This window comes from Boleophthalmus pectinirostris, unplaced genomic scaffold (assembly GCF_026225935.1).
Source record: "Boleophthalmus pectinirostris isolate CB_2022bp ecotype Guang Dong unplaced genomic scaffold, ASM2622593v1 HiC_scaffold_21, whole genome shotgun sequence".
NCBI classification, from domain to species: Eukaryota; Metazoa; Chordata; class Actinopteri; order Gobiiformes; family Gobiidae; genus Boleophthalmus; species Boleophthalmus pectinirostris.
Window position 1 is genome coordinate 33,283,033 of NW_026571175.1, and position 25,384 is coordinate 33,308,416.

General features: G+C 39.9%; 1 protein-coding gene across 1 annotated transcript in view; it reads right to left on the reverse strand.

Annotated features, from left to right (window-relative positions):
- gabbr1b (gamma-aminobutyric acid (GABA) B receptor, 1b) overlaps positions 1-25,384 on the reverse strand; it is a 654,324-nt gene that overhangs the window by 14,273 nt on the left and 614,667 nt on the right. The window lies entirely within an intron of this gene.

The following is a 25,384-nucleotide window of genomic DNA, read 5'->3' on the forward strand; positions in this document are numbered from 1 at the left end:
TGAACTAAGACTAAAACAGGACTAACCCAGGACTGAAACAGGACTAAAACAGGACTTAAACAGGACTGAACTAAGACTAAAACAGGACTAACCCAGGACTGAAACAGGACTAAAACAGGACTGAACTAAGACCAAATCAGGACTAAAACAAGACTAACCCAGGACTAAACCTGAACTGAACCAGGACTCACTGTCGGGATGGGCTTGCAGGCGAAAGGACCAGTGCAGAGCTCCATGCCCCATGGAGGTAAAGTGCCGCCGTGGCCCGATCAAGCTTTGCGGACACCCTGCTCCATGGGCTCGGGGTTCTCTCTCTCTTAAGTCCAAGATTAGTCCTGGTTTAGTACTAGTTTAGTCCTGGTTTAGACCTGGTTTAGACCCGGTTTATACCTGGTTTAGACCTGGTTTAGTCCTGACCCGCCCGTGTGTAATCACTACCCGTCCGCATACCCGCCTGTAAAAATCCATAACGTTAAAACCCGCTCGTTTCAGCAACTATTTGCCCGTACCCGACCCAGTGCAGGACTTTGGCGTCCACTAGTCCATGTGCTTTTAAAGATCTAGAATGAATCGTTTTAAAAGGAGCTTTGTTCCGGCGGCTCAATCAATCAATCAATCAAACTTTATTTGTATAGCACTTTTCATACATTTGAAATGTAGCACAAAGTGCTTCACATGCAACAGAAAAATTACAATACAATAATTAAAATCAAGAGCAACTCCCCCCACCCCATCCCTTTGTTTCATCCATATATACAACCATTTAAACACAAACATAACAACAAAAACATAAAACTCCTAAAGATTATCATAAAAATCTAAATGGAGACAAAGTAAAACAGTAATGATAATTTAATTTAGAATAAATAATATAATAATAATAATAATAATAATAATAATAATAATAATAATAATAATTTAAGTTAAAACAGATAAAAGTTTCAATTAAAAGCTAAATTAAAAAGATACGTTTTGAGTTTACTTTTAAAAATATGAACACTCGCAGTGGACCTCAGATCCTCAGGTCGACTGGGCCGTAAAAGCTGAATGACGCCTCACTGTGAGTTTTAGTCTGGACTCTTGGGACAGTTAAAAGACGACTACCTGAGGATCTGAGAGTCCGAGAGGCTCATATGATAAAAGCAGATCAGATAAATAAATAAGACTAAGACCATTAAGAGCTTTATAAACTAATAAAAGAACTTTAAAATCTATTCTGAAGCTCACAGGAGCCAGTGCAGAGACTTCAGTACTGGGGTGATGTGCTCTCGCTTCCTGGTCCTTGTCAGCAGTCGTGCTGCATATTTAATATTTATTGTGTTTTTCTGCACTGGAGCTCTGTAACACTTTATTTTGTAACTGTGTTTTTATACGTGTTTATTGTGCATAATGTGGATGAATGAATGAAATGTGAAATGTGGAACCTGCCTCTCAAATCTACCTACGAGTACAAATAAAGCAACCTAACCTAATTTAACCTAACCTAACCTAGGTCCCTATGCCTAAACAGGACTGGGGAATTATACAGTACTATCATGTATAAAAATTAAAATTTAAAAAATTTATTAAAAAAATAAAATAAAAAAAATCAATAGGTGTTAGTTTGTGGTTGCACTATGATAAAAAAAAAAAAAAAAAGAAGTTAAAAGGGAGTCTAAAAATGTTTTGAGTCGACCGTAGAAGCTTGTCAGAGATGTTGACCATAAGAAAAGTTGTTATTGTTCCGTTAATTTCACATGGATTTAACCCCAAAATGTCCCCGACGTCCGTTACTGAGGACATGTTATAAAATTATAAATAAAATGAACAAAATCTAAATGCTAAGGCGTCCGTTTAGCTCCAAATAGAAAGAAAAAAAATCATAAAAAATATAAATTGCAATACACTTTTTTTCTCCGGGTTCTAGGGAAGCTTCTTTGTCAAACGAGCCTTGACCTTCACTTTTCTGATTTCAGATAAAGGGCTTCTTTCAGCTCTACCTGATCTGAAACCGCTTCTTTCACGATCTAGTTTCGATACTTCTGACAACCCCGCTCACTACATACAGCGGCTGATTAGCCCCCGGCAAAATGTCAAACTTTTCTCCACGGGAAAAAAGAATGAGGAGTGCACTTTCAGAATCTGTGTCTGGGCAGTCACTGTAGAACTTCTTTCTTTAAGAGACGACTGAAAAACGAAGCACTAAACCAACACGAGAATCCTCCGCACCCATAAAAATTAAATATATTCATAATTTATTGCTGCATTTGTGATTTACTCGCCTCCGTTTCGAAGTTCCTCCCTCGTGATTCATCTCGCAGGCTCGATAAATTCTTCATTTTTTGCATTATGCAGTGTGTATCTTTTTTGGTGGAGCGTACGTCACCTGTTTGTTTCTATGGATACGTCATTGATCTGCCTGGAATGTTCCACAGTGTGACATTAAACAGCTCTACTTTACATTTATTCAATTACAGGTGGTTTTGTAGCTCAAAAATACGTAGAAAAACAGGTTTGGTCTGGTTTGGTCTCCATGAAGATAGAAAGATTTAATACCATAACTGGCCACGTTTACATGATGTTTTAAAATTCTGAATTAATTGTTCTGAGTTAAATAGTTTGGAATTAAAATATTCTCCTTCAAGTTTACATGGAAATAATAATTCGAAATTGAGGTTTACATGGAAAGCACGTTAAATCGTCTAACGTCGAGAAGCATTCTGATTGGACAGAGACACGAGCGTATTTACGTCGACCGAAAGAAAACACACACACTTCAGCTGCTACCGGCTTTTCTGTCATCTCGGTTTGTCGTTACGCTACGGACACAAATATGATCCAAACTTTTTTCACAGTGGTTCTGATGATAATTGCGCAGCAGCTGGAGAATTCTCTCATCACACTTTACGTCTGTCGGCTGAGGAGGAGAAGGGAAGAGTGTCGGAGAAGGAGGAAGAAGACAAACTGAGTGTGAGGCTGCTCTACCTCAGCCCACTCCCACATCCCGCTCACAAATCCAAAGAGACGTGGAGGAAAGTCCGGAGACAAGACTGGTGGAGCCGGATCGTCTGGATCACGTCAGAAGGGCGACACAACGAGCATGAACTGAACGACCGGAATTAGCTTTAAGAAGAATAAACTTTTACATGAACCAGGAATAAATGAATCTGGCTTTAAAATAAAAAAAGAATAAACCACCCACTTACTTTGGAGTTAAGTTTAATTCCGAATAATCATTTTCGTTAGGAATTAAGCGATTACATGATCTTTTTAAAGCGGAATTAATTGTTATTTAGGATTAAATAATTGTTATTCAGAATTAAATGATTGTTATTCAGAATTAAAGCTCTCATGTAAACGTGGCAAGTGTGAAACATTCCAGACAAAGCAATAATATCAATAACATCATGAGACAAAACCATTTGACCAAAAAAGTCACAAAACATTAGGGCTGGGTATCGTTAAGAAGTTGCTGATATGATACATACCTTGATAAATAGGCCACGTTACAATACAGTTTTCGATTCAATATGATTCGATACGATATAGTTCAAAACAATTTGATACGGTTCAGTAAAAAACAAAAGCTAAATTATGGCTATGATTCTAAAAGTCTTTATTAAACCTTTAAGTTCAAATGAAAAACACACATTTTACTCAAAACTGTGAAAATGTCAAGTGTGATGTCTAAACAAGTGAACTTTCTCCAAACAAGCAACACAACTGTAGCACTTTCACAAAATAATTTAGTAAAATAAACCAAACAAATACTCTTGGTAATGTATCGATACAGCAGAGCATGATATCAATACTGTATCATCAAATTAAAGGGTCCATCTCATGCAAAATCAACTTTTAAGAGCTTTCTACCTTCTAAGAGTGATGTGTGGGCCTTGTATATGTCGCCCAAGTGGTTTTTAGATTGATTCAGTGTTTTTTTTAACAAATTGCAGCGTATTTCTGCCACCCTCCCACGTGACAACGAACTAAAACTGCTACAACAATGACGTGCCCCGCCTCCACCCCACACATGAACCTAAACAAAAGCGACAGCATAAGCTCATTGTTCTACACTGCAGTGAACACGATATAATAAGTTTATCTACTCGTGTTTATTAATACTTTACCAATCAGTAATGTTCAGCTGATGTGGACGCGGTGCTTGAGCTTCGTGCTCCTCAAAGTCCTCGTCCGATTCCGGGTCCAACACATGCGGCTGAACGCGCTGTATCTCCATGATGAATAAAAGTTTATTCCTGTCACTATCAGGGTGCACGTCTGTCTCCCCCTCCTTCCCTGAGATGGTGGAGGAAGGGCGGCTCACTCAGAGCCTATATCACGTTTGGAGGGCGGAGCCTGTGCTTTCTCAGGACGGGCGGGGGGAGGAGCAATAGTCGGACTTTCATAGTTCCTGGTCTGTGACTGACTCCAAGAAATCAGTAAGATTTCATAACTATTGTGTAATGGATGTTTCAAAACCCAAAATGTGCTTGTTTATGTGCAGAAGAGTTATTTTTCATGCGATGGCCCTTTAAACGATGCGATATATCGACATTTCAATATTTTTGCACACTACACAATGCATCTTTAAAACTCCCTTGTGAAAAAAACAAACCATCAAACTTTGTCTTATACCAAAACTGAATCACAGACAAATCGGGCCAGACAGACGACAGCGTTCGAAGATGGATGACGACGCTGCAGCGGAGAAAGAATCGCACAAAGTCGACGCGCGAAGACCAAGAAACATGAGCCTGCCTGAAAATCCATAGGTATCGATCAGCATTCATTCTGTGCTGAAAAATCCCTCTGGAGCGCCGAAGAAAGGAGCGTCCGCGTTGTCCGCCCAGCCCCATCGCTCACGGAGGGACGAGCGCCAACAGGAGGCTCCCCCGGACGAGCGGAGAACACGGACGCTGAGGAATTGTGGGTACAGATGGGAGCAGACGCATTCATCAGTGTTGGACAGCAGACGCTCCGGGGAAATGGGTTTGGAAATTGGGTGAAAATTGAAATGTTGTGCACCAAAAAACAACAGGTAATAGTGATGGAGAGTGTTCATCACAGTTAGAGGGGGGCTGGTTCAATTCGTCCCCAGATGTCCACTGGTCGAGACAGGAAGGCAGCCTCGCACAACAAGATGAATTCTTGTTAATTTATCTTGGCGCGTTCCCGCTGGTGCGATAGGGCCTGGTCACTGGTGGGCCGGAGACTGGACCAATCAGAGATATTAAAGTAGTTTGGTTTCTTTGTTTGTGACTTTTCAGAGCTTTAAACCATGTTGTAGTTGTTTCCTTTTCATTTACCCTCCCAGTCGTTATAAATAATGAATTACTGCTGTGTTATTATTATTATTACCGTATTTTCCTCACTATAGGGCGCACTTAAAAGCCTTTTTGTGGACCGTGTACTATCAAGTACTTCTAGCTCCGCTGTTTCCCATTTGTCTGTGGTTTGTTTAAATTGTTTTCCGCAATATCGTCACATGACCGATGTCACAAACCCAGCAAATCAGGAAGGCACAAATCACAGTGACATGGTCCAATAGAGGCTTTGCACCGTCACGTGACCCCTATAGCAACGGTACCTACACCGCCATGACACCGGGCAACACTATGTCATTGACTTCAGCAGCATCGGAGAAACATGGGCAGGTTTTGTTGTGTATTTGGTTGTTCTAGATGCTCTGAAAGGGATAAAACGAATCGTTTCTTCACTGTTCCTCTGGAAATTACTCATCAGGATCAAACAAGGGAATTATCGAAAAAAAAGACACAGATTATAGCTAGCAAAAATAAACCACGAAGAGATTTCCAATGGTACCATCAAGACACCCAAAGTTTCATCAAGGTATTTGCTATTTAAATTGTTTCATGGCTTATTTAATGAAAGAAACACATTTACTGAACTAAAATTTCATTAATTTATCCAGGAAAACCCGCACTAGTTTACGATTCAACGAACCCACACTGGGCTCCTATGATCAACACGGCGCACGAGTCGAAGAGTCTGTGAGCCGAACCTCGAAAGAATCGGCCATGAAAAGATCTTCGCGAGCGTTAGAAAGATCCACTCGCAAAAAGCTATTAATTCTAGAAGACATAGTTGTGGATAAACAAGACAATAAAGAAAACATGGGTCCTACGACGAGTGACATGTTTATATGTGCGCTGGAAGATACAGTTTCTACTGCCACTCACACTGCAAATGTTTTCTTTTTACATTTTAGTTCAGTAAATGTGCTTCTCTCATTAAATAAGCTATGAAACAATTTAAATAACAAGTACCTTGATGAAAGTGACGTGAGTGTGTCTTGATGGTACCATTGGAAATCTCTTCACGGTTTATGTTCTCTGGCCATAATTCCCGTTTTTTTTTTTTCAATAATTCTCTTGTTTGAGCTCCTGATGAGTCATTTCCAGAGGAACAGTGAAGAAATGAATCATTTTATCCCGTTCAGAGCGTCTAGAACAACAAAATACACAACAAAACCTGCCCATGTTTCTCCGATGCTGCTGAAGTCAATGACATAATGTGCCCGGTGTCATGACGGCGTAGTTACCATTCCTATATGGGTCACGTGACGGTGCAAAGCCTCTATAAGGACGCAACTAGAGCTGCTACATCAGCGTATCAGTGTTTTCAGGTGTCCACACAGTGCCGGATCAGATCTGTGGGAGCTGGAGGCACCAGATCGTTTCGTCTCTGGAGCCGTTTTCCATCGGATTAGTGTGAACGAACACTGCAAGCACAAAGAAATATAAATACTGAATATGTACAAGTTTGGATGGGGCCATAGAGATACATGTAGAGCACCACCAGCGTGATATCACTGCAAAGTATCATTAAAATTTACAACGATGAGTATAAAAGGACCGAGCACTTCTTGGTTGCATTTGCTCATGTTGAGATGAAAACTTGGAAAGGAGATTACCACCAAATTACCGTCTGTCAGCCAAAATCTGCAGGTTTTGTGTGTTAAGCATGCGTCAATGACACAAAAACACAACTCCAGGTCTACTTTTTGACAAAGAAACAACATTATAACTTACAGTAGATCCAAAAATAGTGTAATAGGGGCCCTTTAAATAAGTTTACGTAACATGGTGTAGTGGAAAACGAGGAAAACAAAACCTAAAAGTTGGGAGTGGACAGTCAGTTGTGATCTATACTTCCATTTGGAGCAGTTTCCTGTCTCTTCTCACTTGTCGGAGGAGGACGGCGCTGGTGGGGATGGAACAGATGAGCTGACAAGTTGAATTTACTGCCCTGGAGGACAAATAATACACAGGTCTTCTGGGTTGTTACTGCGTGTGAGCCTCTGCTGATTCTGTGGTTAAGTTCCTCGGAAAAGTCGCTCCGTTCTCTTGACCAATCAGAAGCACAGACTGTATCTGAAATGAGTTAAAGTGACTATGCCAGGTTTCTGTGATTCTCAAATTTTGACTTTATTTGGTGGGATAAAACCTATAAACTGCAATTTGTGAAGAAACGTTGAAAAATATGTTGAAATTTATTGTATTTTAGAGAGTCCCACACTGACAACATCACACCGGGAGAATTTTATCCAAAAGTTCTGCACTATTTACACACAAGAAACACATTTTTTTGGATACTAACTATTATTTAAACAAGATAAAAGTATGTTTTTTATATTTTTATTTGTCGAATCATAATTTTTGTGTACATAAGGGGAGTTTTGGCTCAGTGTATTTGATGGTTCCCAGCTTCACGTCATGATTTCAAACCAAGAAGTTAAATTTTAAGTTAAAAAAAATGGCAAACTTGGCATTTTATAGAATTTATTTTGGTAAAATCTTAAATATAATTAACTTAACTGTGTTTTAGTCAAATAAGAATGCATTTTAAGGCAAAGATTGATTGTCTTTTTTGTAACAGTATAAGGTTTGAGCTGGTGTGTCTAACTTAGTGCATATGAAAGGTGGAAAAAGTACAGAAAAAATTGTAATTAAGTAAAAGTATCTTTGCTTTGCTTAATTCCTACTCAAGTAAAAGTAAAAAAAGTACTTCATTTAAAATGTAACTTGAGTAAAAATTACTTAGTTACTTTCAATTATTTGTTGCTGATTAAAACAAGTTGTTTTAATCAGCTTTTAGGTGATACAAACGAACTTTGTTCAGCGCAAACTTTGTATATTTTTAAAACAACTGAGCTGACGAACACTATTTTAACACTTGCATTATTGTGTTATTTCCTATTTTCCCCAGTCTATACTGAAAATGCCACGGTTGCAAGCCTGCGCAATTTCCTTTAATTTCCGGCAGATAGTTGTTTTGTTCTTTGCATTTCCTTTTTTTTCCCCTTTCAATCTTATTTTACTCAGTAACGAGAGTGAGTTCCAATGTAATGAAGTATTTGATTACCATTTTCAAAAACTATTTAAAAAAATCACTCATAAAAACTACTCAATTACAATAACGTGAGTAAATGTAATTTGTAGAAATGATGTCAAAATCTCATCTTGTCTTGTGGAAACTGTGTCTCGTCCCAGCTTTAACTGTAACATATAACACTTTGTTTTATTGTTTCTAGAAGCCAAAGAAGCAACTACTACAGACAATTAAGACTATAATAATAATGAGTTTTACTATAATAACATCGCAGATTGTTTTCTCTCTCTGTAACTGCTGCTGTGAATCTCGTCATTTTGGTCTTAAAATGTTTGTATTAATGGAGCGTGAGATTGACAGGTGAATCGTTGCAGCGTCGGCAGTGATGTGGTCGCTGTATCGGACCGTTGTGGTGAAGAGGGAGCAGAAAGCTTTCAATTTACCGGTCAATCTACGTTCCTCCCCTCACCTATCGTCATGAGCTCTGGGTAATGACCAAAAGGACGAGATCACGGATATAAGCGGCCTAAATGAGTTTCTTCTGCAGGGTGACTGGGCGCTCCCTTAGAGATAGGGTGAGGAGCTCGGAGTAGAGTCGCTGCTCCTCCACGTCGAGAGGAGCAGCTGAAGGGAGGGCATCTGTTTCGGCGATGTCCCACAGAGAGAAGGCCCCAGAGAAGATGCAGGACACGCCGGAAGGACTGTGTCTCTGGGCTGGCCTGGGAACACCTCAGGGTCCTTTCAGAGGAGCTGGAGGAAGTGTCTGGGGTGAAGGGAGTCTAGGAATCCCTGCTTAGACTGCTGCCCCCACGACCTGGCTCCAGATAAGCTGAAAGAAATCTTTGTATTAACCCGCTCTACATGATCCTGGTGTTTTCATTTCAAGGTTGTATGGAGGATTTTTTTTTTGTTTCAAGTTGTCAATGATAGATTATAGAGATGCAGTAGCCTTGTAATTATGATGACCAAAAAAAAGAGAATAAAAATTCATCAACTCTGGACGTGGTGGGGCTAAACATTTGCCAATAGATAACGACACTGCCTCGTTATCTGTGAGCTGACAGGCTGTCAATCAAACTCCCTACGTTTCTAGTGTAACTGACTTGCCTGCGCCGCCGGTACGTGTGGTTTACGTACGACTGTCACGCAGTCCACAGACGCAAGACGCACAGACGCTGTTTACTCCACCAACGCAACAGTTCTTAGCGGCTTTTTTTTGACCTATATCTTCCTCGCAGTTTGCACAAAGTTTGTTGCAATGGCGACAAGAATCCAGGAGCAGTTCGCCGCAAAAGAAAGTCCAGTTTTTGAGGTCGCTGAAAGAAGAAGACAAGGGGAAAAGCAGCGAAGCCAAACTAAGGTGATTCTTGAAGATTCATTCCAGCGATGGCGCGACTGAAGCAGACGCAGGGTCTAAAGACTGACGCACTGGTTCCACAAATTACTCCTGGACAGGAAACTTCTGCTTATTATGAAAACGTACTTTATTTCCAAGAGCTAGACAAAACGTTTTTCAGGACACGAAAGCGATATCCTATGTCTGAAAACGTAATTTTCAAGGCAAAGAAAGAGTCCGCTTGCTGCTGCGTGTTGTAGCTAGTTCATTCGCACAGAATCTCCGCGCAACCTTCTCTGCACCCCTTTCCTGCTCCTGTCCCCGCTGCCCGTTCCGCTCTTCCCCTGCTCCTCACTTCTCCGTCTTGTCTAACCAACACTTGTTTACAAGTCATGTGCAGCGCACCGGCTGTAAACAAACCTGTTTCTGGCGTAACGAGGAGGCGTTTCTACGTAGGAGCTGTAGGGAGGGGGGGGGGTTTCACACATGCGCAACATTTGAAAAAGGACAAACAGTCGCTGGATTTCTCGTTCCTTGGAAAATCCTCTATACAACCTTTCACTGTTTTGCCTGTAAATATATTCCTGTTCCTTATTCAGCCCTGTAACTGCCGGCCTCGGTGAGCTTCATTTGACTGGAGTTGAACATTATTAGGTCACGTTACTCTTTCTTAGTCCACTTCTTTTCTACACTTTTGTCACTTTTGGCTCATGTTTTTCGTCACATGCCCTTCCTGATGCAAGCAGAAGATAAACAGTCACAATTATTTAGATTCGGGGCTCAGTTTCTGATTTGCTGTCGTCCAAAGTTATTCCTCACGTACCTTTTTCATTCTTTTTTTTTGTCAGACAGAGAGAAATGAGAGCGCGTGATTGGACAGATGGGAGGAGAGGAGGAGCAGACGTGCTGAAATAGACTCATGTCAGTTCGTATCTATCCGTCCATTAGAGGAGAGACGGCGGTGTCCCTGTCAGACGTCTTCACCGCAGAGAGACGCTAAAGGACCAGACGATCTGTCACACGCAACACGGCTCCACACGGCTGGACTCTTACATTCCGTTTGGGATTCAGAGCGGCGGCGTAAACAGCCAGAACCGTCCATGGAAATCTGGAGGCCCGGGGAAAGAAGCCTCACATGGGCCCCCCTCTAATAGAAATAGAAATAGAAATAGAAATAGAATAGAAATATAATAGAAATAGAAATAGGTTCCAATTCTGGGCTCCTAAAAATCTGGACCCCCCCCCCCCCGCCTACTGCCCTGTAAACAGCTCCAGACAAACAAAGTGAAGCTGAAAATTTTGTAGAAAATACTGTTGTGACTTGGTTTTGCAAACAACCCTAACAAGAGTAAGTACATCAGCTGACTTTATTATACTACTACTACTACTACTACTACTACTACTACGACTACTACTACTAAAGCTCTAACTAGAGTAAGTTCATCAGCTTCCTTTACTACTACTATTATATTACTATTAATACTACTACTATTATTACCTCTGGTTATGTTTTTGCCGGCGTTTGTCTGTTTGTTTGTTTGTTTGTTTGTTTGTCTGTTAGCAACATAACTCAAAAAGTTATGGACCGATTTTGATGAAATTTTCAGGATTTGTTGGAAATGTGAAAAGGAAGAACTGATTTCATTTTGGGGGTGATCCGGAAGAAATCCTGGATTCTGGATCACTTTGAAATTTTAGTTAACATTGTGGTAAATGGGGCCAAAGATTTTGTTTCTCAATATCTCGGTTAATTATTGACCAAACCCCATGAAATTTGACTCAGGGATGGACAATGGGATCCTCTTTCATATTCCAAAGGCTGATCCGGATCTGATCCAGAAGACTGATTTTATCGCAATTTATATAAAAAATGGGGGTAGTCCTTGGCGGAGGTCTGCGCTCTCTGACTGCTTTTCTAGTTACTACTACTACTACTACTACTACACCTCTAACCAGAGTAAGTACATCAGCAATCATTGTTATAACTCCTACTACCTACTACTACTACTACAGCTCTAACTAGAGTACATCAGCTATCTTTATAACTACTACTACTACTAATAGTACTAATACTAATACTGCTACTGCTACTACTACAGCTCTAACTAGAGTAAGTACATTGGCTTCCTTTATTATACTACTACTATTTTTACTACTACTTCTACTACTATTACTGCAGCTCTAAGTAGAGTACATCAGCAATCATTATAACTACTGCTACTACTACTACTAGTACTACTGCTACTATTACCACAGCTCAAACTACAGTAAATACATCAGCTTTCGTTAATATATACTACTACTGCTGCTAATACTACTACTACTACTACTAATAATAATAATAATAGTAATATTCTGCTACTACTACAAGTAGGAGTAAGTATATCAGCTATCTTTATTATAACTTCTATTACTACTACTACTACTACTACTACTACTACTACTGCTGCTCTACTACTACAGAGCTAACTAGAGTAGTTCATCAGCTTCCTTTACTACTACTATTATACTACTACTACTTACTACTACTACTACTACTACTACTACTACAGAGTAAGCATCAGCTATCTTTATAACTACTACTACTACTAATACTACTAATACTGCTACTGCTACTACTACAGCTCTAACTAGAGTAAGTACATTGGCTTCCTTTATTATACTACTACTATTTTTACTACTACTTCTATTACTTTTACTACTACTACTACTACTATTACTGCAGCTCTAAGTAAGTACATCAGCAATCATTATAACTACTGCTACTACTACTACTAGTACTACTGCTACTATTACCACAGCTCAAACTACAGTAAATACATCAGCTTTCGTTAATATAAATACTACTACTGCTGCTAATACTACTACTACTACTACTACTACCATTACTGCTACTGATACTGCTGCATCTCCAAATACATCAGCGATCATTATTATAAATATTACTACTACTAAAGTTAATAAAAGGAGCTGTGGTGTCCAGTGGGAGTCGACGTCGCCGTAAACAATCTCACAACAAAGAGTCTGCACCTCCAACAGACATCTGCAAATCACACTGGCAAGCGGCATTTTATTTTATTTTTTTCCATTTGTACAAAAATAACTACAAAACACTGCCGAATCCTACGTATATCACAGAGTGTGTATACATGCACATCAATAACCCGGTTATGATCGGGTTTTTTGAGTATCCCGGTTTCTTGATGGTGCATGTAAACGCAGTAACCCGGTTATGGCAGTATCCCGGTTATTAGAAACCGTGTTACTGTAGATGGTTTATTCCGATAGTAACCGGGATACTTGTGGCATGTAAACGCAGTATCCCGGTTACTGCAACATAAAGTTGAGTCTGCACGCGTCCAAAAGACACTTTCCAGCCTTTCACCACAACAGTAGTCACATAAATAAATTGACCAACATAAATAAAGTGACCAAACGAGTGAAATGACTGTAAAATTAAGAGCTGCGCTAAACCTGCACACGTACAATCTGCACTCGTACGACCTGCACTCGTGTGATGCTGAAAAGCTAAAACATGAACTATCTCCTATACAACACACGCACGGAACACACTTACCATCATCAGCGCCTCTTCTGTCACAGAAATAACACACATAATCCACAGAGTCGTGTCATTTAGTCCAAAAGAAACTGATCACATCAGCGGCACAAGGAGCGAGTTGTTTTTATCGCCGCTAACAGTTTATGCTAATTAGCCTACGGTCTTAAGTCTTAAGCTGATGTGTCTATAGTGTTTATGGTTTATATGTTGTAAAGTTGAGTTTATTTATGCAGAAGATTTTAATGAAGAATCTGCACAGTGGATTGTGGGAGATCTCGTAGCTCCTTAGCTTCTTATGCTAAAGGAGCTCACGGTTTGTATTTTTCCTGGTTTATGAAATTGATTTAAGTTAAATTTTGTGCCTGCGTATTTGTAAGATTATGTCAAGAAACCGGGATACTCCATTTGATCATGTACACGCGGATATGAGTGTCCCGGTTTCTCAGTGCGCATGTAAACGCAGTAACACGAATACTGACAGAACCGGGATATAGATAATAACCGGGTTATTGATGTGCATGTAAACACACTCACAGATTAAGAAAGTAAAACTGAAGAATGAAGTGAGTACAGAGCTGTGAGGATCTGCTGGTGGCGGTGAAAACAACGTCTTGAAAATAATCGATTCAAGATTACTCAAACATGCATGTATATATATATATGTATTGTACTTTACATTTATATAATTCTGCTTTCTGTTTTTATTACTACTTATTTAGAATGTATTCTTACCATCTATATCCTTTTACTCTTTGTTATTATATTGTGATGTGTGAGCTGCTGTGTCCAAGTAATTTCCCTTGTGGTTGAATAATGTTTGTCTAAGTCTAAAAATCTTTCCAAATGCAACTTGGAGCGGGTCAATAAGAAGGGAAACTACTATAATATGCTTAAAAGCTCTGAAAAGTCGATTTTGCGGAATAGATCTGCTTTAAAATATTCAACAAAAACTTCTTAATAAAACTGAGCTAGAGTCCTTCCGGGAAATCCAATACATTCTCAAATAAGAAATAGAAAATAAAAAAGCGTCTTGAATAAATGATGGATTATTCTCTATTACAAAACAAGTCCCTTTTGTAAACAGGTCATGCAATATTCACTGTATCATTAGCATTCCTCCCACTCGACACTCAAATCTGTTCTTCCTGTGGTCCATTCAGAGGCGGAGAGCGGCAGTGGAGGTTAAACTCTCCGCCATGTAACAGAGGAAGTAAGTACGTTTTTATTTATGCAGGGCTTTTCACAGACGTATGTCACAAAGACGCTTTACAGATCATTATTTATTCACCCGATCGAAGTCCGACGGTTCTGACAATATTTAAATATTAACTTCAGTGCGTCAGCTGTTTCCTGTCGCCAGTAAAACCACTCGCTCTGAGACTCTTACGTGTCCAAAGTAGGGATGGGCATTCGATGAAATTTTCTTAATCGATCATCGGAAGAATTAACGATCGATTATCGATTAATCATTAACGTTTTTATATTAAAATGATTATCATTATTATTGCTATCTGCACTACTAATCTGCATAAATAAATTCAACTTTACGACATATAAACTGTAAAGACTCTAGAGCCACATCAGCCCGTTTGACATTATAATGTGTTTAATTCAGTTTTGTGCAACTCTCACAGAAACTAAACTTAAAACCACATCACTAATTTGCATAAACTCAGGGAAGATAAAACTACAGCTCTTGTGTCGCTGATGTGGTTCAGTTTCTGTCGGATTAAAAGACATGACTCAGGTGAATACAGGTTAGTGTGACCAGATTTGTGTTTGTCAAAACCAGGACAGCGTACGGGGGGAGGGGGTGGGGCCTCGTCATCGACATTGAGCGACTCTCACCTGGTAAAACTTTTTCCCACTGGACACAGAAACATATGTGCTGCTTTATACACTGTGCACATGGACTCACACTTGTCCCGAACGCAACGGAAAGTGTGAAATTTCTTGTACAAATCATCGTTAAAAGCACTTCAGTACGTTGCAGACTGACCGACTGTTTGTGTCTCGCTCCTTCTGATGCAGAGACACATGTACACACCTGTTTGGTCACACTACACACAGCAACCTACATTCGGTTTGTCGATTAAAATAACGTAATCGATTAAATTCTTAATGATCAATTATCGATTAATCGACTAATCATGCCCATCCCTAGTTCAAAGATCAGAGCTCTGCACTTCTAGTTTAGATACAATTCAAAACTGTGTGATTATAATTTGTGAAATGTGGTGCAAAACTTCAGATTCATGATTTTTAAAGCATTAAAGATTGGAGATAAAGTCCACAGGAAGTAGAGTCACCGTCACAAATCTGCAGCTTCACCTCGATCTGTGCGCTGTGTGGATGTAAACAGACACACGTGAGGAACTACTCCGGCCTTTTTACTTGTAACCTTCAAACTGGATTCACAGCGTTGTTTTGTGGACTGGATGCCTTTATTTGCTGAGGACAATTTCTATGGATAATGTGGATGAGATGCTGCACTTTAGATTTACCACTTTACGAGAGGTGAGTAATAAAGTCTTCTCATTATTTTCGCTTTATCCAGAGGCTGTATTTTGCGTCTCTGTGTCCGTTAGAGGAACACAAACAATATCCTGAATATAATGTGATTTTAATTGTGTTGAGTTCGGACACAAATATCTTAAAGCCAATCGGGCTCAAGTCGGATTCGATCACTGCTCTGTTGGACGCGGCCCGATCTCGGACTGAAAAATTCGGCCCGATACACACTCTAACACACACACCACTTTTATACAAGGCAATGCGGGTGAAGTGTCTTGCCTAAGGACACAACAACAGTTTTTTGCGACTGGTGCCCCCCTGTGGGACCTGAGTTTCCCAGTGGTCTCCCATCCAAGTACAAACCACTTCTCTGAGATCTGACGGGATCAGGCTTTGACAATCTGCTATGACCACAACAGTGAAGCAACCATGGAAGAAGTACTCCGTTTTGTTACTTAAGTAAAAGTACTGATACCTGAGCAAATAAATACTCAAGCGAAAGTAAAAGAATCACAAAGAGAAAACAAGAAACAAGAAACAAATCGACTTAATAAAGACAAAATCGACTGGGTCACTTTAATTTTGGAGGATCTGTCAGATGCTTTTCTCCGTGGAGATGTTATTGCTTTGTCTGGAATGTTTCACAGTGTGGCATTAAATCTTTTTATCTCCATGGAGACCAAAGCAGAGCAAGTTACAGGTCAGATCTGCGGAGAGCAAAAGTAAAAAGTATCCACGTTAAAATGCACAGATGGATACTTAAAATTGCACTGCATCAATTTTTGGTTGGGCCACTGTCACCTGGTTGTTTCCATGGAGATGTCATCGCTCTTCCTGGAATGTTCCGCAGTGTGACATTAAGCTCTACCTTACATTTATTCAATTACAAGTGGTTTTGTAGCTGAAAAATACCACAGATCTGACCCGTAACTTGGTCTGGTTTGGTCTGAACGAAGATAAAAAAAAAGGTTAATACCACACTGTGAAACATTTTAGACAAAGCACTAACATTTGACAGCCTCTCCACCAGAAAAGTTACAAATCTGAGTACAGAACTTTACTCCTTTTACTTCGCTACGTCCCTCCGCTGCAGAGATGACATTAACATCAGCATTAACACGAGACGTGACGGCGTCCTGACTGACAGATCATGTGCGAGCTGATAATGAAGTGTGAAAGTGACGCAGGTACAATGTGTTGTTCAGACGGAAAAAAAAAACAAAAAAAACTGGAGGAATAAAAGAAATGATTCTCAAATGTACAGACTGTGCTTTCGGACGCTACATCCAAATGCACACACAGAACTGGACCGTTATCTGATTTCTGGAGTTATCTGATTACAGAAAAGGATCCCTGCTCATGACATACAGTAGTTTCAAAAATCATGTGGTTGCTTATGGACATTGATCAAAAAACTTTACAAATATTTACATACAGCAAAATAAATGACACACTATGCACACTACATATAATTTTTACCCATTTTCTTCATTTTTTTTTGTACTGTACTGTATTATATTTTACAGCTATTATTTTATTTGTTTTCATTTAATTAATTATTTATCTATTTATTATTGTCACTCAACTCTTATATCACCAAAGCAAAAGTTTTAATGCCTAACTTTGTGCACTAATGACTGGATGATGGTTTATGTTTTATACACGTCTGACTGTACCTCATCTGAGCCTCGTCGTGTATTTTTTGGGCTATAAGTCGCACTTTTTTTCATGGTTTGGGTGTTTCCTGTGACTTATACTCCGGTGCGACTTATATATTAACATTTTCACACTGAAGCGTCGAGAGGTTCTAGTCTTGTGTGTGAGTATCTGCTGCTCCTGTTCCTCCTGTACCACTGTCACTTGGCTCTACTGCGCATGTCTCCTGCAGAAAGAGCCTCTGTCCCTGTCTGTATCATGTCAGTCGATCGCACCATTACTTTTGTACCACTGAAAATTTTAAAATCTAAACAAATTTATAAAGACAAAGACTGAGAAGACTGAACACAAACGCCCCCAAAAAGGAAATCAGATTTTGCAGATTACAAACAATAATCGAGCAGCAGAAAGAAAGTTTGGAGTGAGAGAGAAACTTGTGACACCATGAAACTTTCCTGAAGTCACTGGATGGATGGACAAAGCCTGGACTTCAGTGACACCGAAACCATCCTGTCGGGATTCAGAAAGACCCGAATAATTCTAACTGGAACTGATGCTGAGTCTGACGACAGCGACACAGAAGAGGAAGCGGCGTCTGTTTACCTCCGGAGGTCGAGGAGTTGTTCAGAAGTGACACCGAGGATGAAGAATTGAATGGATTTAGTGATTTGGAGTCAGTGTTGGGAAGGTGACTTTTAAAATGTAATCCCCTACAGATTACAGATTACAGACCCCAAAATGTAGTTTGTAACGTAATCCATTAAATTACTTAAAGTGAGTAATGTAATCTGATACTTTGGATTACTTGATTTGCTGTAGAGAACAAAGACGAGGAAATCTTCACATAAGAAGTTTTTGTCTGTTAAAAGAAAATAAAAAGCCCAGACTTTACTGAACAAATTAAAAATATTATTGATAGAAGAAGAGAGACACGTTCATGCAGCAGGATTTAGTCCTGTTAAATCCTGTTTTAGTCCTGTTTTAGACCTGGTTTAGAACTGGTTTAGACCTGGTTTAGACCTGGTTTAGACCTGGTTTAGTCCTGGTTTAGACCTGGTTTAGACTGGTTTAGACCTGGTTTAGACCTGGTTTAGACTGTTTTACTGGTTTAATCCTGTTTAGTCCTGGTTTAGACCTGGTTTAGTCCTGGTTTAGACCTGGTTTAGACCTGGTTTAGTCCTGGTTTAGACTGGTTTAGTCCTGGTTTAGACCTGGTTTCCTGGTTTAGTCCTGTTTAGACCTGGTTTAGTTTAGTCCTGGTTTAGTCCTGGTTTAGTCCTGGTTTAGACCTGGTTTAGTCCTGGTTTAGACCTGGTTTAGACCTGGTTAAGACCTGGTTAGTCCTGGTTTAGACCTGTTTAGTCCTGGTTTAGTCCTGGTTTAGTCCTGGTTTAGTCCTGGTTAGTCCTGGTTTAGACCTGGTTTAGTCCTGGTTTAGACCTGGTTTAGACCTGGTTTAGTCCTGGTTTAGACCTGGTTTAGTCCTGGTTTAGACTGGTTTAGACCTGGTTTAGTCCTGGTTTAGTCCTGGTTTAGTTTAGTCCTGGTTTAGTCCTGGTTACCTGGTTTAGTCCTGTTTAGACCTGTTTAGTCCTGGTTTAGTTTAGACCTGGTTTAGTCCTGTTTAGACCTGGTTTAGTCCTGGTTTAGTCCTGGTTTAGACCTGTTTAGTTTAGTCCTGGTTTAGACCTGGTTTAGTCCTGGTTTTAGACCTGGTTTAGACCTGGTTTAGTCCTGGTTTAGTCCTGGTTTAGACCTGGTTTAGTCCTGGCTTAGTCCTGGTTTAGACCTGGTTTAGTCCTGGTTTAGACCTGGTTTAGACCTGGTTTAGTCCTGGTTTAGACCTGGTTTAGTCCTGGTTTAGACCTGGTTTAAACCTGGTTTAGACCTGGTTTAGCCCCGTTTTAGCCCCGTTTTAGCCCCGTTTTAGTCCTGGTTTAGTCCTGGTTTAGACCTGGTTTAATCCTGGTTTAGTCCTGGTTTAGTTTAGTCCTGGTTTTAGACCTGGTTTGGTTTAGTCCTGGTTTAGACCTGGTTTAGTCCTGGTTTTAGACCTGGTTTAGTCTGGTTTAGACTGGTTTAGTCCTTTAGACCTGGTTAGTCCTGGTTTAGACCTGGTTTAGTCCTGGTTTAGTCCTGGTTTAGCCCAAAATGTGAAAACAGGAAAATACCTCCATGTAATCCATTTATTTTAACAAAGTAACTGTAATCCAATTACCACTCACTGAAACAGTAACTGTAACTGAATACAGTTACTCATAATTTGTACTCTGATTACATAACTCCAGTACATGTAATCTGTTACTCCCCAACACTGTTTGGAGTGAGATGGAGAGTTTGTTAAACTTGTTCTGTTGTTTCTGTTATAGTTTATCTGAAGAACTGTTCAGTCTGTTTTTCTCTCTTCTATTGTTTTTACTGTAACTTGCCAAGATGAAATGTCAGTTCCTGGTCTCTGATTTTATAAAATACATTCCCTCTAAAACGTGCAACTTATATATATTTTTTTCTTCTTCATTACGCATTTTTTGTTGGTGCGACTTATACTCCGGAGCGACTTTCTTGTCACTGGTGAAACTAGCAGCTCTCTGGTGTTTTCGTTTTGTCCTACATAAATCCAGTGCTTTATTACTTATTCATTTTGCAATTATTAAGTCTTTATGTCTTTCCCTGGCAAAGGTAAAAACACTCACACGCACACATTGCTCCAAAAGCGATGTTACGTCGACTTCTCGAGCTTAAATCCCGTGAGCCTGTAGTTAAAACACTCATTAATTCGAATAGGCCGGAGCTGCCGCTGTTTCATTTGCGAAAGGTGGAGTATAAATAAACCTCGCTTTGCTTTCTCGCTCATTTGCATGATTGTGAAGTGAAGTTCACACTGACCACAGGAGGGGAGCTAAAACTGCACTAATGAGAGCCGAGCTGAGAGGAGCGCGGGGGCCTTTAACGAACAATAACTCACTAACACGTGCGAAACAAAAACTCTTCAAGGCCCATTTTACGCTCTTTTCTGATCTATTATGCGTCATTATGTTGTTTCCTCATCACAAACGTACCTGGAGAGTTTTGTTTCATTCACACATTTAACACAAACCCTGAAAACACTCTGTTAAACCTTGCGACGCTCCATTGTGTTTTTAAACTCCACAAAGCTTCACTACAGTAATATCAACCCTGGAAGTTCTAATCTCTGTTGAACTAAATAGTAAAAGGAGCTGTTCACTTGGAAAATACAGCTTCGTGACATCACAAGGTGGAACTAGGGATGGGCATTCGAGGAAATTTCATTCATCGATCGTCGGGAGAATTAACAATCGAACTTTACGACATATAAACAATAACGACTCTAGAGCCACATCAGCCCGTTTGACATTATAATGTGTTTAATGCAGCTTTGCACAAGACTCACAGAAACTAAACTTAAAACCACATGGCTAATTTGCATGTTTTTCTTTAATTTGCATGTTTTTTTTTTTTATTTGTAATGTTTTTCTGTGTCCTGGTGCTTTGAGGTCCCTGGCATCGCCACTGGACACTGAAACATATGTGCTGTTTTGTACACTGTGCACATGGACTCACACTTGTCTCGACCGGGACGAAAAGTGGGGAATTTCTGGTACAAGTCATCGTTAAATGCGCATTTGCACTTCGGCTGTTTGTGTCTGTTCGCTCCTTCTGAGTTACAAAGAGCTACGAGAGACGCTCAGTTTAATGGCCCAATGAAAGGAAATGAAAACCTGGACATTTACATCACTTTATATAAAAAAAAAAAAAAAAACTGGACGGGCAAGGACAGGACGTGGAAAACGGACATGTCCATGGAAAAACGGACGTTTGGTCACCCTACGCTACGCACAGCGACCGACATTCTGCTTGTTGATTAAAAATGAACGTAATCGACGAAATTCTTAATGATCAATTATCGATTAATCGATTAATCATGCCCATCCCTAGGTAGAACAGAGCATTTTGAGCTTTGAGAAATTTGGACAGACTAATAATAATAAAGGATTGCTCAAACATTACTCATGGAACAAAGACAAAACAAACACAAATCATAATTTATATTTAAAAAAAGAAGAGAATTCATGATAGAAAATATAATAAATAAATAAATAATAACAACAACAGCAATAATAATAATAATAATATATTTTTGAAAAAGGAAAGGAAAGAAAGGGGGGAAGACGAAAAATAAAATAAAAATGATGCGTTAAGACTGTAGTAAAAAGTAAAAGATGATGAAAGGAAATGATGATGGTGAAAACAATATTAGTTAAAGGTCGTATGGAGGATTTTTTTTTTTTTTTTTAGTTTCAAATTGTCAGTGAAAGTTTAAAATACCATTACAGAGACGCAGCAGCCTTGTAATTATGATGACCAAAAAAAAAAGAATGAAAATCTATCAACTGTGGACGTAGTGAGGCCAGATAAACATCAGCCAATAGATAATGAGACTACCTCTTTATCTATTGGCTGTTAGGTTGTCAATCAAACTCCCTAAGTTTTTAATGTAACTGAGTCGTTGGCGTACGTGGTTTATGCAGCGGTTCTTAGAGGCTTTTTCAAACTGTCGCTTCCTCGCATTTCGCACAAAGTTTGTCGCGATGGCGGACGAGAATCCACGACCGGTTCGCCGCAAAAGAAAGTCCGTTTTTGAGGTCGCTGAAAGAAGAAGAGAAGGGGAAAAGGAGCGAAGACAAACTGAGGTGATTCTTGGAGATTCCTTCCAGCGATGGCGCGACTGAAGCAGACGAAGGGTCTAAAAACTGAAATGTCACTTCAACAGTAATTCTGGACGCGCACTGGAGGTAAACAAGCGTGATTTCTAGAGTCAGGAGGCGGGAGGAGGTGTTTCTACTGAAGGAGCTGTGGAGGAGGAAGGTGGTGTCACGCATGAACAACATTTGGAAAAGGAGTGTTGCTGTATTTCTCTTTCCTTAAAAAATCCTCCATACAACCTTTAAGTAGAGTTACTAGGGGTGTAACGGTACATGTATTCGGTACGAGGCGTTGGGTTTGGTGCAGGGTTATGTGTGTTTATATTCCACCACTACATGTGCAGCTACACGGAGGCTCGGCTTTTTAATATTCAGAAGAGAACTCATCCATAATTGGGTGTCAGTGTTTCCCGCGGCGCTTTATAGTTAGGGCGACCACCTTGATAACAATTGCCCCCCGCCTTGACTATGTCCCTCCGAACTAGAGCCCGACCGATATGGATTTTGCTGTGGCCGATATGAAACCCATATAATGGGAGTTGGAGCTGCCGATATAATCCCCGATATATTTAGTGACGTAAAAATTCACTGTAAATGTTGAATTGTTTAAAAAACTTAGGTTTGGCTCTGGTGGATTTTAAATTGAGTTTATTTAGGCAACATTTATTGTTATTCTGCCTCTTTACATCATATTTACAGACAGTAGGTTGGTTTAATGGCATTTTTGCATCACATTCTAGACACTAGTGATGGGTATTCCAGTTCTTTTTAGAGAACCGGCTCTTTTGGCTCGGCTCACTAAAAGCTGCTGGTTCTTTTGGCTCCCAAGTGGCTCTTCAGATTGTTTTGTTGCAAGCAAGTCTAAAGCACGTCTAAAGCAGGACTGAATCAGGACTGAACCAGGTCTAAACCAGGACTGAAAAAGGTCTAAACCAGGACTTACTTATTTTATGCTAAACTACAGCAAATATGCTCGTTTTTTTTTTTTTTTTTTTATCCTATGTACACGCAAATTTCTCAAAGTTTCGTTTTCAGCCGCTGCCGCTGTCAAACCACGAGTCTGCACGCGGCGTGAACAGGAAAAAAGTGAGAGAAAGAGAAAACACGGCTCCTAATAAGGATCAGGCTCCCGTCGTTTCGCTTCAAAGAGCCGGTTCTAAGAGTCATTTCGTTCGACGGACCCATAACGGACCGCTATTAAGCCGTAAATGCTGCGCGCCGCAATTTATTTATGCAAATGTCATAATTCACACATCTGTTCACAGCTCATTTACATATTCAGTGCAGGTCCAGTAACAAATATACGGCCAATATAGTCACTTTACAAAACAGACCAATAGAAAACAGTCTGTTTATATGTGCGGGAGCTACAGCAGCTAACCCATAAACAAATGACAAAAACTAGCTTGAAAGTCGACATATTTCCAACACTCACCGCTCACACAGGCTCCTCCCACATCACAATCTGCACTAAATAAATGTCCTTTTAATTCAGACTCAAACCGATTGTCCGTAAAAAGAAAATAATCTCAATGTTTGGATCTGTGTCTGCGGATGTAAACAAACACACGTGAGTGACGCGACTCTGTGGTGTGTTCAGGGACAATACGGACACACACACACAGACAAATGACTCCGTAGATAAATATTGATGTGGAGCCACATATTAGGACATTTATCTGTCTGTAAATTGGATTAAATGAACAGAATGTAGAGAGTCTAAGATTTTTTAACGACGTATCACATGCCCACGTGAAATATCGGCCCCTATCAGCAAGCATATCGGCCGATAGCCGATATGCCTCGAGGTGCCCATATCAGCCGATAATATCGGCCAGCCGATATATCGGTCGGGCTCTACTCCGAACCACATGAATCCTCACAAAACTACATTTGTTGCGCCACGGCCCTCACGTTTGCCTTTCGCCGGCGTGGAATCTCCGCTCCCCCCCCTCCTCCTCACTCGCAACCTCTGTCCCAAGAAAAATGGTTTTGCTGGAAACGTTGTAACTGCAGCAGTTGTTTTTTGTTTTTTTTTTCTGGCCAAAAATATGAAGATTAAATAAAAGTTCATGCTGGAACTGTTTGTGCTGCACTTTACTTTTTGAAAAATTGTGTTTACTGTTTACAAGGAATTTATTTTTTGTAATATTTCATACATTTGTTGCTTATTTGAGAACATTTTATTTAACTTATTAGTATTACTGAGCAGCTCGTTGCATTTATTCTATTTTACCGTTTGTATAATGGTAAAACAAATTGTTGGTTTAATAAAAACACAAATGAACAACAAGAAAATGGTTTTGCATTTTGTTCCCAAAAATGAACCGAACTGTGACCTCAAAACCGAGATACGTACAGAACTGTGATTTTTGTGTACCGTTACACTCTCTACACACTAATAGTTACTAAAAGTGTTTATTAAAAATGGGGGAAAAAAAGAAAGAAAAGAAAATTAAATGATAAATTGTCCAAAATACAAATATAAGGAAGCCTAGTAGTATGGTTATGCTTCACTAACACATTACCTGTATTTTTATTGACTTAAATTTGTGTGTTTGGGGGAAAGAGGTGGCAAGCTTTGTTGTTTGTTTTAAGTATTATTTCATAGTATTTTCCAGGCTATTAAACGCGCTTTTAAGCCTCCAACCCCATCAAAAAACGACTGCGTCCCACAATCCAGAGCGCCCTGTACATGAATCCACTCGGGTGTCCCAGCACGACTTCAGTAAACTACAAAGCCGCAAACACACACGGAGCAGACAGCGACCGCACAACGAAAAACACCCACAGACACACTCATCACTCCACGCCGACGAGGAACGGAACGGAGGAACGAACCGAAAAAAGCGAGTGCAATGTGCCGCTTCTAGACACGACTGAACAACTGAAGGGTGAAGTATAGTTCTGCGTCGACTCAACGCGCACTGCTGCCGTCGCCTTGTCGCCGTCGTTTTTGATTTATGGATCTGCGTCGAGGTCTGTGCACCGCGAAGTAATTCACTGTCAAAACGCTAGGGGGCGACGATATCTGTCCATTCATATATAAAGTCTATGCGTGTGACCTGCAGACGTATAATCTCTGAAAAGTTTAACATGAACCATCTCCAACACGATAAAAGCACAGAACAGACTCATTAGTACAATATGACTCTGTCACAGAAAGAACACTCATATTCCACTGAGTCGTGTCCTTTTTAAGTCCGACAGAAACTGACCGCGTACCAGGAGCGAGCTGTTTTTTTTTTTTGAGCGCTTAGT